Source organism: Ovis aries, chromosome 3 (assembly GCF_016772045.2).
Source record: "Ovis aries strain OAR_USU_Benz2616 breed Rambouillet chromosome 3, ARS-UI_Ramb_v3.0, whole genome shotgun sequence".
In the NCBI taxonomy this organism is placed as follows: domain Eukaryota; kingdom Metazoa; phylum Chordata; class Mammalia; order Artiodactyla; family Bovidae; genus Ovis; species Ovis aries.
The window spans coordinates 83,096,969-83,108,982 of NC_056056.1; positions in this window are offsets into that span (position 1 = coordinate 83,096,969).

Here is a 12,014-nt window from a genome sequence, read left to right on the forward strand (position 1 = left end):
TATTGGTTTTGCCATTGATGTATGGCAAAACAAACAAACAAACAAAAAAAGAAATAAGAAAAAAAAATAAGACCCTCAGGGGAACCACATTCCTAAGAGAGATCACCCAGTCTAAAGAGAAAAAAAAAGAACATGTTCACAAAAAGACTAGTTCAATAATGGGTACAGCAAAGTCATTAATGTAGGCGATAGCTGGAAACAGGCCAAGTATCATTCACCAAAAAAAAGAAGGCAATAACATTTTGACATGTTCATTTTAGACATATTCAATGGTTTACTACTTAGTAATTTAAAGGAATATACAAGTTACTGATATACTCAACATAGGTGAACATTTAGAGACAAAGGAATACTATAAAATCCAAATTATAGGACAAAAACAAAATCGGTGGTGATAGAAATCAAAAATAATTGCCTCTGCTAAAATGAGTATATGGTAGAGAAAGGGACATTTATAAGCAGTGACAACATTCTAACTCACTTTGAGTAATAGTACAGATGTGTATACAGTTATCAAAACTCATCAAATTGAAACTAAAACCTGATTTCATGACATGTAAATCATAAATCTCTTTTTTAAGTAAAACAGAAAAGAAAATGTTAACAAAAACTAATCACATAAATTGCCCCACACATATTTGACTTAGGCAATCACTGTACTATGTATGTTATCAAGGTTTAAAACCAGTTACTTGCTAACTTTGACATTAATCTATATATTTTACATCCTTAAATGTTGCTTTATGTCATTTACATTTGGGTGATGGAACAGAAACTTATGGGTATTTTATTATACTTTGTGCTTTACAAATCATTTATAGTTATTTTCTCATCTAATCATTAATATCTCTCTGAAGTATCAATGTGTTTATTTTATTCTTAAGAAATCAAAAGTTGAAAAATTTCTCCAAGACCAAAAAATTATTAATTGGCAGAACAGAACTTGAGTAATTTATGTTATGTTTTATATACCTGTTCTTTATAACTATGGCTACCACAGGCCATATCCTGAATTTATCCCACTACTAAGCTGTATGCGATTGTGCTTCTACAGCAGACTTGTCTCTAGTTTGTCTTGCCCATCTCTCAGTCATCCTTATCTGCCTATTTTCAAAGAGGAACAAAATGTTAAGACAATGAGAATGTTATATTGTAAACGAAAAATGAAATTGTACAACAGCTTCCACCCAGGGGAGGGATCTGAAGTGCATGCATACACAGAAAACATTCTACAGACTAATATATAAAAGTGATAACTGCAATCTATGTCATTTGAATTCCCAAATCAGTGATGTACAGTGAATAAGCATTACAAGAAGTTCTCATAGCAGAGTTAGCAATCAGAAGTTGAACTTAAATATTTTATAATATATATAATTCAAGAGGTAGAGATGATGATAGTATTTTTTGTCTAATGAAAAGCTTTTACCTTCAGCCTAAGACAAGAGTGACAAATGGATTTCTGTTTACATGCCAACTCCCAAATGGTCAAGGTGGCTGCCTGAATTACAATGATGAGGAGGAGTCATAATCTTTGACTGGGCTTCATGAAAGTGTCATTAAATGGGCTTAGGATGGGAAAGTGGTACACCCCCCAACCCCGGCAAAAAAAAAAAAAAAAAAAAGGCACTTTTTTAACATTCCTTGACTGTGAAGTGAAAGTTTCTCAGTCATGTCCTTCTTTGCAACCCCTTGAACTATACAGTCCATGGAATTCTCCAGAATACTAAAGTAGGTAGCCATTCCCTTTTCCAGGGGATCTTCCCAACCCAGGGATCAAACCCAGTTCTCCCGCATTGCAGGCAGACTCTTTACCAGCTAAGGCACCAGGGAAGCAAGAAAAATTCCACTCTGTGAAAACAGCTTTAGGAAAACAGCCCTCCCCTTTTCTTGATGTTTTTCTGGGCTTGCCCCTAGCTATATATACCACTAAAGTGAAGTCACTCAGTCGTGTCCAACTTTTTGGGATCCCATGGACTGTAGTCCACAAGGCTCCTCCACCCATGGAATTTTCCAGGCAAGAGTGCTGGAGTGGGTTGCCATTTCCTTCTCCAGGGGATCTTCCTGACCCAGGGATTGAACCCAGGTCTGCCGCTTTGCAGGCAGATGCTTTACTGTCTGAGCCACCAGAGAAGCCCGTATATAAGAGCCAACCAATTGTAGATTAAGTATTTTAAATGTAAAAAAAAAAAAAAAAAAAAAGAGAGAGAGGATTTCAGGATAGACAATATACATAGGTATACACTGATAGATGCTAGGTAGTACCAAGATGTAGTGTCAAGCCTTGTCCGGTTGGGGTTAAGACCTCCCTGGAATTCTCCTGTTATAATAGCTGCATCACACAGAGGTATCTTTTATAAGCAAATAGCTTATTCATTCCCCTGAACCCCTCTATCTTCTTATCCAAGAAGCTTTCTTTAGTTCTATCTTAGCTCTACAGGCATACCTTGGAGATATTATTCCAGACCACTGCAATAAAACTAATACAGAAATAAAGTGAGTCATATGGATTTTGTGATTTCCCAGTGCATTAAAAGTTATACTTTAATCTATTAAGATTAAAGTATATTTAGTCTTTAGTCTATTAAGTGTATAATAGTATCATGTCTAAAAACAATGTACATATCTTAATCGGAAAATACTTTACTGCTGAAAAATGCTAACCATCTGAGCCTTCAATAAGGCTTTTATATTTTTGTCGTAGAGGAACTTGTATCAATGTTGATGGCTCCTGACTGATCAAGGTGATGCTTGCTGAGGATTGGATAATTTCTTAAAATAAGACAACAAAAAAGTTTTCCACATTGATTAAATCTTCCTCTCAGGATTTCTGTCTACTTGCAATGCTGTTTCATAACATTTTACCGACAGACAACAGAATCTTTCTTTTTTCAAAATTAGATTCAAACCTCTCAAGCCCTGTTATTGCTTGATCAACTAAATTTATGTAATATTCTAAACTCTTGTTGTAATTTCAATGGTCTTCATAGCATCCTTACCAGGAATAGATTTCATCTCCAGAAACCACTTCTTTGCTCATCCATAACTACTCCTTATCAGTTAAGCTTTTATCATTAGATTGCAGCAATTCTGTCACATTTCAGACCCCACTTCTAATTCTAGTTATCTTGTTATTTCCACAATACCATAAGTAATTCCACTTGCAATTACTTACACCCCTGAAATCTTGAACCTCTCCAAGTCATCTGGGAGAGTTGGAATCTATTTCTTCCAAATTCCTGTTAATGTTGATATTTTGACCCCTCCCCATGAATCACATATGTTCTTAATGGCATTTAGAATGGTGAATTCTTTCCAGAATGTTTTCAGTTTACTTTGCCCAGATCCATAAGAGGAATCATCATCTATGGCAGCCATAGCCTTACATAATGTCTTTCTAAAATAATGAGACTTAATAGTTGAAATTACTTCTTGATCCATGGGCTGCAGAATGGATGTTGCATTAGCAGGCATGGAAACAAAATTAATCTTGTCACATTATCAGAGTGCTTGGATGACCAGGTGCATTATCAATGAGCATTCTGAAAGGAATATATATATTTTTTCTGAGCAGTATGTCTTAACAGTGGACTTAAAATACTCAGTAAACCATGTTGTGAACAGATGTGTTGTCATCCAGACTTTGTTGCTCCACTGATAGAATATACTCTGTAGAGAAAGAGTAAATTGAATATAATTCTTAAGTGTCCTAGGATTTTTTGGAATGGTAAATAAACTTTGGCTTCAACACAAAGTCACCAGCTGCATGGGACCCTAGCAAAAGAGTGAGCCTGTCCTTTAAAGCTTTGAGGGCTTCCTTGGTGGCTCAGATGGTAAAGAATCTGCCTGCAATGCAAGAGACCCATGTTTGATCCCTGGGTTGGGAAGATCCCCTGAAGAAAGGAATGGCAATCCACTCCAGTATTCTTGCCTGGAGAATCCCACGGACAGAGGAGCCTGGCAGGCTACATCTATGAGGTCACAAGGAGTTGGACACGACTGAGCCAAGAAGACTTAAAGCTTTGAAGTCAGGCATTGACTTTGCCTTTCTAGCTATCAAAGTCCTAGGTGGCATCTTCTTTCAATAGAAGGTTGTTGCATTGCAATGAAAATTTGTTTTATAGTGTAGCCACCTTCATTAATGATCTTAGCTAGATCTTCTGGATAGCTTGCTGTAGCCTCTACACCAGCACTTGCTGATTCACCTTGCACTTCTATGTTATAGAGATGGTTTCTTTTTTTTTTTTAATTTTTATTTTTACTTTATTTTACTTTACAATACTGTATTGGTTTTGCCATACATTGACATGAATCCACCATGGGTGTACATGCGTTCCCAAACATGAACCCCTCTCCCACCTCCCTCCCCATATCATCTCTCGGGGTCATCCCCTTGCACCAGCCCCAAGCATCCTGTATCCTGCATCGGACATAGACTGGCGATTTGTTTCTTACATGGTAGTATACATGTTTCAATGACATTCTCCCAAATCATCCCACCCTCTCCCTCTCCCTCAGAGTCCAAAAGTCCACTTTACACATCTGTGTCTCTTTTGCTGTCTCACATTCAGGGTCATCATTGCCATCTTTCTAAATTCCATATATATGTGTTAGTATACTGTATTGGTGTTTTTCTTTCTGGCTTACTTCACTCTGTATAATCGGCTCCAGTTTCATCCATCTCATTAGAACTGATTCAAATGTATTATTTTTAATGGCTGAGTAATATTCCATTGTGTATATGTACCACAGCTTTCTTATCCATTCATCTGCTGATGGACATCTAGGTTGTTTCCATGTCCTGGTTATTATAAACAGTGCTGCGATGAACATAGGGGTACATGTGTCTCTTTCAACTCTGGTTTCCTAGGTGTGAATGCCCAGCAGTGGGATTGCTGGGTCATAAGACAGTTCTATTTCCAGTTTTTTAAGGAATTTCCACTCTGTTCTCCATAGTGGCTGTACTAGTTTGCATTCCCACCAACAGTGTAGGAGGGTTCCCTTTTCTCCACACCCTCTCCAGCATTTATTGCTTGTAGACTTTTGGATCACAGCCATTCTGACTGGTGTGAAGTGGTACCTCATTGTGGTGTTGATTTGCATTTCTCTAATAATGAGTGATGTTGAGCTCTTTTCATGTGTTTGTTAGCCATCCGTATGTTTTTGGAGAAATGTCTATGTAGTTCTTTGGCCCATTTTTTGATTGGGTCGTTTATTTTTCTGGAATTGAGCTGCAGAAGTTGCTTTTATATTTTTGAGATTAGTTGTTTGTCAGTTGCTTCATTTGCTATTATTTTCTCCCATTCCGAAGGCTGTCTTTTCACCTTGCTTATATTTTCCTTTGTTGTGCAGAAGCTTTTAATTTTAATTAGATCCCATTTGTTTATTTTTGCTTTTATTTCCAGAATTCTGAGGGGTGGATCATAGAGGATCCTGCTGTGATTTATGTCTGAGAGTGTTTTGCCTATGTTCTCCTCTAGGAGTTTTATAGTTTCTGGTCTTACATTTAGATCTTTAATTCATTTGGAGTTTAGTTTTGTGTGTGGTGTTAAAAAGTGATCTAGTTTCATTATTTTACAAGTGGTTGACCAGTTTTCCCAGCACCACTTGTTAAAGAGATTGTCTTTACTCCATTGCATATTCTTGTCACCTTTGTCAAAGATAAGCTGTCCATATGTGTGTGGATTTATAGAGATGGTTTCTTTCCATAAAACTCATGCACCAATTTTTGCTAGTTTCAGACTTCTTCTGCAGCCTTTTTTTTTTTTTTTTTAAATCTCTCTCACCCTTCATAGAATTGAATAGGGCCTTTCTTTGGATTAGGGCTTTCCTGGTGGCTCAGCAGTAAGAATCCATCTGCAGTGCAGGAAATGGTGGCTTGATTTCTTGGCTGGAAACATGCCATGGAGGAGGGCATGGCAACCCAGTCCAGTATTCTTGCCTGGAGAATCCCATAGACAGAGGAGCCTGGTGGGCTACAGTCCATGGGGTTGCAAAGAGCTGGACATGACTGAGAAACTTAGCACTCACTCCATTGCTCTGGATTAGGTTTTGGTTTAAGGGAATGTTGTGGCTGCTTGTTTGATCTTCTGCCCAGATGACTAAAACTTTCTCTGTATCAGCCATGAGACTATTGTCTTTTTTATTATTCATGTGTTCACTGGAGTAGCACTTTTAAATTTCCTTCAATGACTTCTCCTTTGCATTCATAACTTGGCTAACTGGTTCAATTCAGTTCAGTCGCTCAGTCGTGTCCTACTCTTTGCTACCCCATGAATTGCAGTGCGCCAGGCCTCCCTGTCCATCACCAACTCCCGGAGTTCACTCAGCCCCACGTCCATTGAGTCAGTGATGCCATCTAGCTGTCTCATCCTCTGTCATCCCCTTCTCCTCCTGCCCCCAATCCCTCTCAGCATCAGAGTCTTTTCCAATGAGTTAACTCTTCACATGAGGTGGCCAAAGTACTGGAGTTTCAGCTTTAGCATCATTCCTTCCAAAGAAATCCCAGGGCTGATCTCTTTCAGAATGGACTGGTTGGATCTCCTTGCAGTCCAAGGGACTCTCTAGAGTCTTCTCCAACAGCACAGTTCAAAAGCATCAATTCTTTGGTGCTCAGCTTTCTTCACAGTCCAACTCTCACATCCATACATAACCACAGGAAAAACCGTAGCCTTGACTAGACGGACCTTAGTCGGCAAAGTAATGTCTCTGCTTTTGAATATACTATCTAGGTTGCTCAAAACTTTTCTTCCAAGGAGTAAGCGTCTTTTAATTTCATGGCTGAAATCACCATCTGCAGTAATTTTGGAGTCCAAAAAAATAAAGTCTGACACTGTTTCCCCATCTATTTCCCATGGAGTGATGGGACCGGATGCCATGATCTTCGTTTTCTGAATGTTGAGCTTTAGGCCAACTTTTTCACTCTCCACTTTCACTTTCATCAAGAGGCTTTTTGATACTTGATATTAAGTATATCTTGAATGACAGTTTAATGCCTTTGATCATTTTCCTGCAGGAATTGAAAAATGAGCAAATGACCGTGATGAAATGCATGTCCATATCTGTGTTTAGAGAAGACTCTGACTTCAAGGTGATAAATTCTGACCAGCCTCTTCTTGTGTTCCCAACCTCAGTGGGGCTTCTGGATACAGTCTGTAACCCATCTGTGAAAAATCTAAATACTGGCCATATTCTCCAGTTTGAATGGACACCTGTGGTTCTGACCTCCACTTGCTATCAGAGCCTGCATAAAAGTGTGTTTCTCCAACATGACCATTAATTCATCCATAGGTATACCCAGCTATTGACTCACTGACTTGTTCGTTTCTACAGTGATTCAGCCACCAACTTTTAATGGACAACTAGTCTATGTCAGGTACTGTGCTATGTATTGGAATTCAAAATTGAATGAAATACAACTTCTGCTCTAAGCTGTCTCATTGTACCAGAGTGGAGATAAACATTTCAGCAAACAATTGCAATATAAATGATAAGTACAATCAGACACATGTGTAAAGAGAACACACTAGGCAAAACCAATAAACTTTGTTTGAGTCATATAAAAAAAGGGGGGGGCTTTTTAGTTCCTCTTCACTTTCTGCCATAAGGGTTGTGTCATCTGCATATCTGAGGTTATTGATATTTCTGCCAGCAATCTTGATTCCAGCTTGTGTTTCTTCCAGTCCAGGGTTTCTCATGATGTATTCTGCATAGAAGTTAAATAAGCAGGGTGACAATATACAGCCTTGACGTACTCCTTTTCCTATTTGGAACCAGTCTGTTGTTCCATGTCCAGTTCTAACTGCTGCTTCCTGACCTGCATACAGATTTCTCAAGAGGCAGATCAGGTGGTCTGGTACATGAGGCCTAACTTTTGACCTTTCTAGGCTTTTGATATGCCTTCCTCACTAATTTTAATCATTTCTAGCTTTTTATTTCAAATGAGATACATACAAGTCTTCCTTTCACTTGAAAACTTAGAGGCCATTGCAGGATTATTAATTGGTCTAATTTCAATATTGCTATGTCCCAGAGAGTAGGGAGGCCCTAGGAAAGTGAGCAAGAGGGGGAACGTGCCAGTTGGCAAAGTCAGAACACATATATTTATCAACTGTTTGCTGCTATATATGGGTATGGTTCATGGCTTACCAGAACCATTATAATAGTAAAATCAAAGATCACTCATTGTTTATAGATTACCATTACTAATGTAATAATAATTAAAATGTTTGAAATATTGCAAAAATTTACAATATCTGACACAGAGCAAATTGAAAAGTGAGCAAAAGCTGATGGAAAGTGGTACCCATAGACTTGCTCCCTGCAGGATTGCCACACACCTTCGCTCTATAAAACTTGTGAAGTGCAACAAGTCAAAGCATAATAAAACAAATATGTCTGCACTTTCTTTGTAATGATAATAAAAATACCTTAAATAAGTATGGTGTTTTACAATTTATGAAACACTTTAAATTCTTTCCTGATATCTAATGCTTTAAACAGTTTTAGAGGGTAGCTTAATGTTACTCACATTTCTTAATAAGAAAAAATAAAGACAGAAAAATCTACAAGTCATTAACTTCAGAATGATTCTAGATTTCAGCTCCCTGACTTTCAACTCTTCAATACTCATCCCCAACCAAGAAACATGTACATAAATATATCATATACATAGTGTTTGCAAATATAGAGCAACAAAGATATTCAGAAACAAGCTGGAATATATGCTGAAAGTACTGAGATAACTTTAACATAATGCTCCTGGGTAGGCATTGTCCTGCTCTTTTAATCACTTGTGTAATGGAATTACTGACCCCAGTTGGTTTAGGTTCATGATTCCTGAAATAAAGCATGATCTTAGAATACCAACCATATTTTCAAGGAAAGGTAATGATTATTCTGATAGTCCCTCATTACATGCCCTGCAATGTAGGATACAAGAGATCTAATGTCAGAACAATCAATTGAAGTGTAAAACTGTATTGAGCTTTAGAGAACTGATTTGAGAGATTTTTCTACTCTATAGATTAAACATTTTTGCTGGCATGACTTGCACACCCAATTATAGATACTGCACATTAACTCTGGACTGGGACTTCTCTGTTCTGTTTAAATATGCTCACTGATTCCACAAAGACTTTCTGCAATGCATTGGTAATTTGAGGTAACTGCATCTGTAAAAATCAGGAAAACCTTTTTTTTTTTTTTCTTCTGTTCATGGTAAGCTGTGTTCCTATTTTTCAGATGGGTTTGTGGGGATAAAAATGTTTTCCACATATAGTTTGTTCTTAACCATCTTTCCTTTTTAAAGAATAGAAGATGGGTAACACAAATATAATAATTTTTAAGTTTAAATCCTTTTCAATTAGAGAGAATAGAAATATATGACCCTGCAGGATTTTTCAGAGAATTAAATAATATACTGAGTGAGAAATTATAAAGTGTGAATTATAACGAAAATGTTCTTAACTTGATACCTAAGGGCATATTGTCACTATCAAAACTGTCAGGGTCCATTGATAAATTTCAAGAAATTGAGAACAATTAGAATTATGTGAGAAGCTGATGGATGTGCACTTGTAATGCATCACATTTGAGCAGTTCTTTTTTGTGCCTCAGTGCCTCTCTTAGTAAAAGCACTTCATTTTCCAAGTTTATAGATAAAGATACTAAGAGCAGACAACAAATTTATTTAAACAGGACTCTGGGATTCAGGACACAGTTTCCTTGATACCAACACTCTTGTCACTCCACTACACAGGACAAAACCATGGAACAGAAAGTAGATTTGAATCTGTTTTGTGAAGTTTCAAAGCAACAGAGAAATCCTCAGTTGTCTACAATGTATTCATATATGGATTTTAATGTTCTTTGTCATCATCCCCTTCCTTTCTCATGTCTCATTTGAATAACAGACCAAGTAAGCAGAGGAAGCATTCAAATTCAAGTAGCCTGCACTCATTTGGGAGAAGTTTCTGGATGAAAATCTGCCCTCTACTGGAATGTAATCCAATGTGGAAAATGTTTCAAGAAGACATTAATTCAGTAGCTATTTTTCGAGCTTGCACCTTATATGTGGCATTGTATTAAGTACGGGGGAAAAGAGAAATTGAACTCTTTCAGCTGTCTCACTTGAGAAGGGTCTTGAGCATGTGAATATATTACCATATTTGCATTACAGAAAATTAATCACATGTGTATTTAGAAAATAGATTCATTCTCAATGTAGACTGAGTAATCAATTAGGATAATAGTGTAATAATAGTGTAATAATCCAAGTAGCAAGTGGTTGGGGGATAGACTTTGATTACTGTGATAGACTTTGATTACTATGATATTGAATGGTTTGCCTTGGAAATGAACAGAGATCATTCTGTCATTTTTGAGACTGCACCCAAGTACTGCATTTCAGACTTTCTTGTTGACTATGAGGGCTACACCATTTCTTCTAAGGCATCTTGCCCACAGTAATAGATATGATCATCTGGATTAAATTTGCCCATTCCTGTCCATTTTAGTTCACTGATTTCCACTTTAGTTCACTGACTCATAGAATGGCAAGTTCACGCTTGCCATCTCCTGTTTGACCACTTCCAATTTACCTTGACTCATGGACCTAACATTCCAGGTTCCTATGTGCTATTGTTCTTTACAGCATCAGACTTTACTTTTACCACCAGACACAACTGGGAGTTCTTTCCGCTTTGGCTCAGCCTCTTCATTCCTTCTGCAGCTATTTCTCTACACTTCTCTAGTAACATATTGAATACCTATTAACCTGGGGTGGCGGGTGGGGGTTCATCTTTCAGTGTTGTATCTTTTTACATTTTCATACTCTTCATAGGGTTCTCAAGGCAAGAATGCTGAAGGGGTTTGCCATTTCCTTCTCCATGGACCATGTTTTGTCAGAACTCTCCACCATGACCCGTCTGTCTTGGGTGGCCCTACATGGCATGGCTCATAGTTTCATTCAGTTAGGCACGGTTGTGCTCCATGTGATCAGTTTGGTTAGTTTCCTGTGACTGAGTAATGGGGAATGAAATGGCAGTGAGATGCAGAGAAGGGGGTGAATTCAGTAGATATTTAAATACTCGAATAAGAAGTTCCTGACGGCTGTTGGGCTGATTGATGACAAGACTGAGAGAAACTGACAGATTGAAGAACATGCTTGGATGTCTTATTGGAGCAACCAGGATGACGGTGATGATGCTGACGTCATAAGGAACTTAGGAACTTATAAGGTGACAGTGGGACTTAAAAATGAAGATTATTCATTTAAACTTGGGATAATTTAATCATTTTCTTCAAAGAGAACTTGAAGAAACTTCAAAAGTTTTCTGGAAAGATTTGAAAGTTTTATTTTGTTGGTTTGTTTATTTTGGGGACTAGGGTATGCTAGCCAGCACAGCTACAAGAACAATTAATACAGAAATTTTCCACAGTTGAGGTTCAATCTCCCCAGCATTTCAATAGGATGAACTCTGTCCTGTCTCACCGATGGGGATATTTCCATGCCTGTCATGTTGTGGTGTATCACTGAGCCAGTCAACTGGCAGCAGTTTGATCTGTTTACCAAGAAAATTTGTCGCTTGGAATTGATTTGTTACCTTAATTCAGTGCCTGCTAAGCAAGATGGAATAGGAGGTAAAGGGAAGGGTGTGGGGAATCTCAGCATCCTACATGACAGGCTGCAAATTGGAATTCTTCCTGCTGCAGTGGGTTTGCACGTGTTGTCTGAACAACCTCAGGACATGCATTACATGGCCTTTCCCTTCAGTGAAGTGAGGGTCCCTGCAGCAGTTGGATCCTGTGCTGGGGCACCCATTCCTTATGGAATGGCAGCACACTAGCAATGTTAGGGTAGCTTACTTAACATTATGAGGCTAGAAGACTCAAGGAAACAACCTTCCAAATACATATATACTTTAAGCAAAATTAGCCCCTTGGGATATGATTTGAATAGTATTCAATGTCTGTTTTAATATTTAAAATAGGGGAAGGGAAAAAAGAAAAAA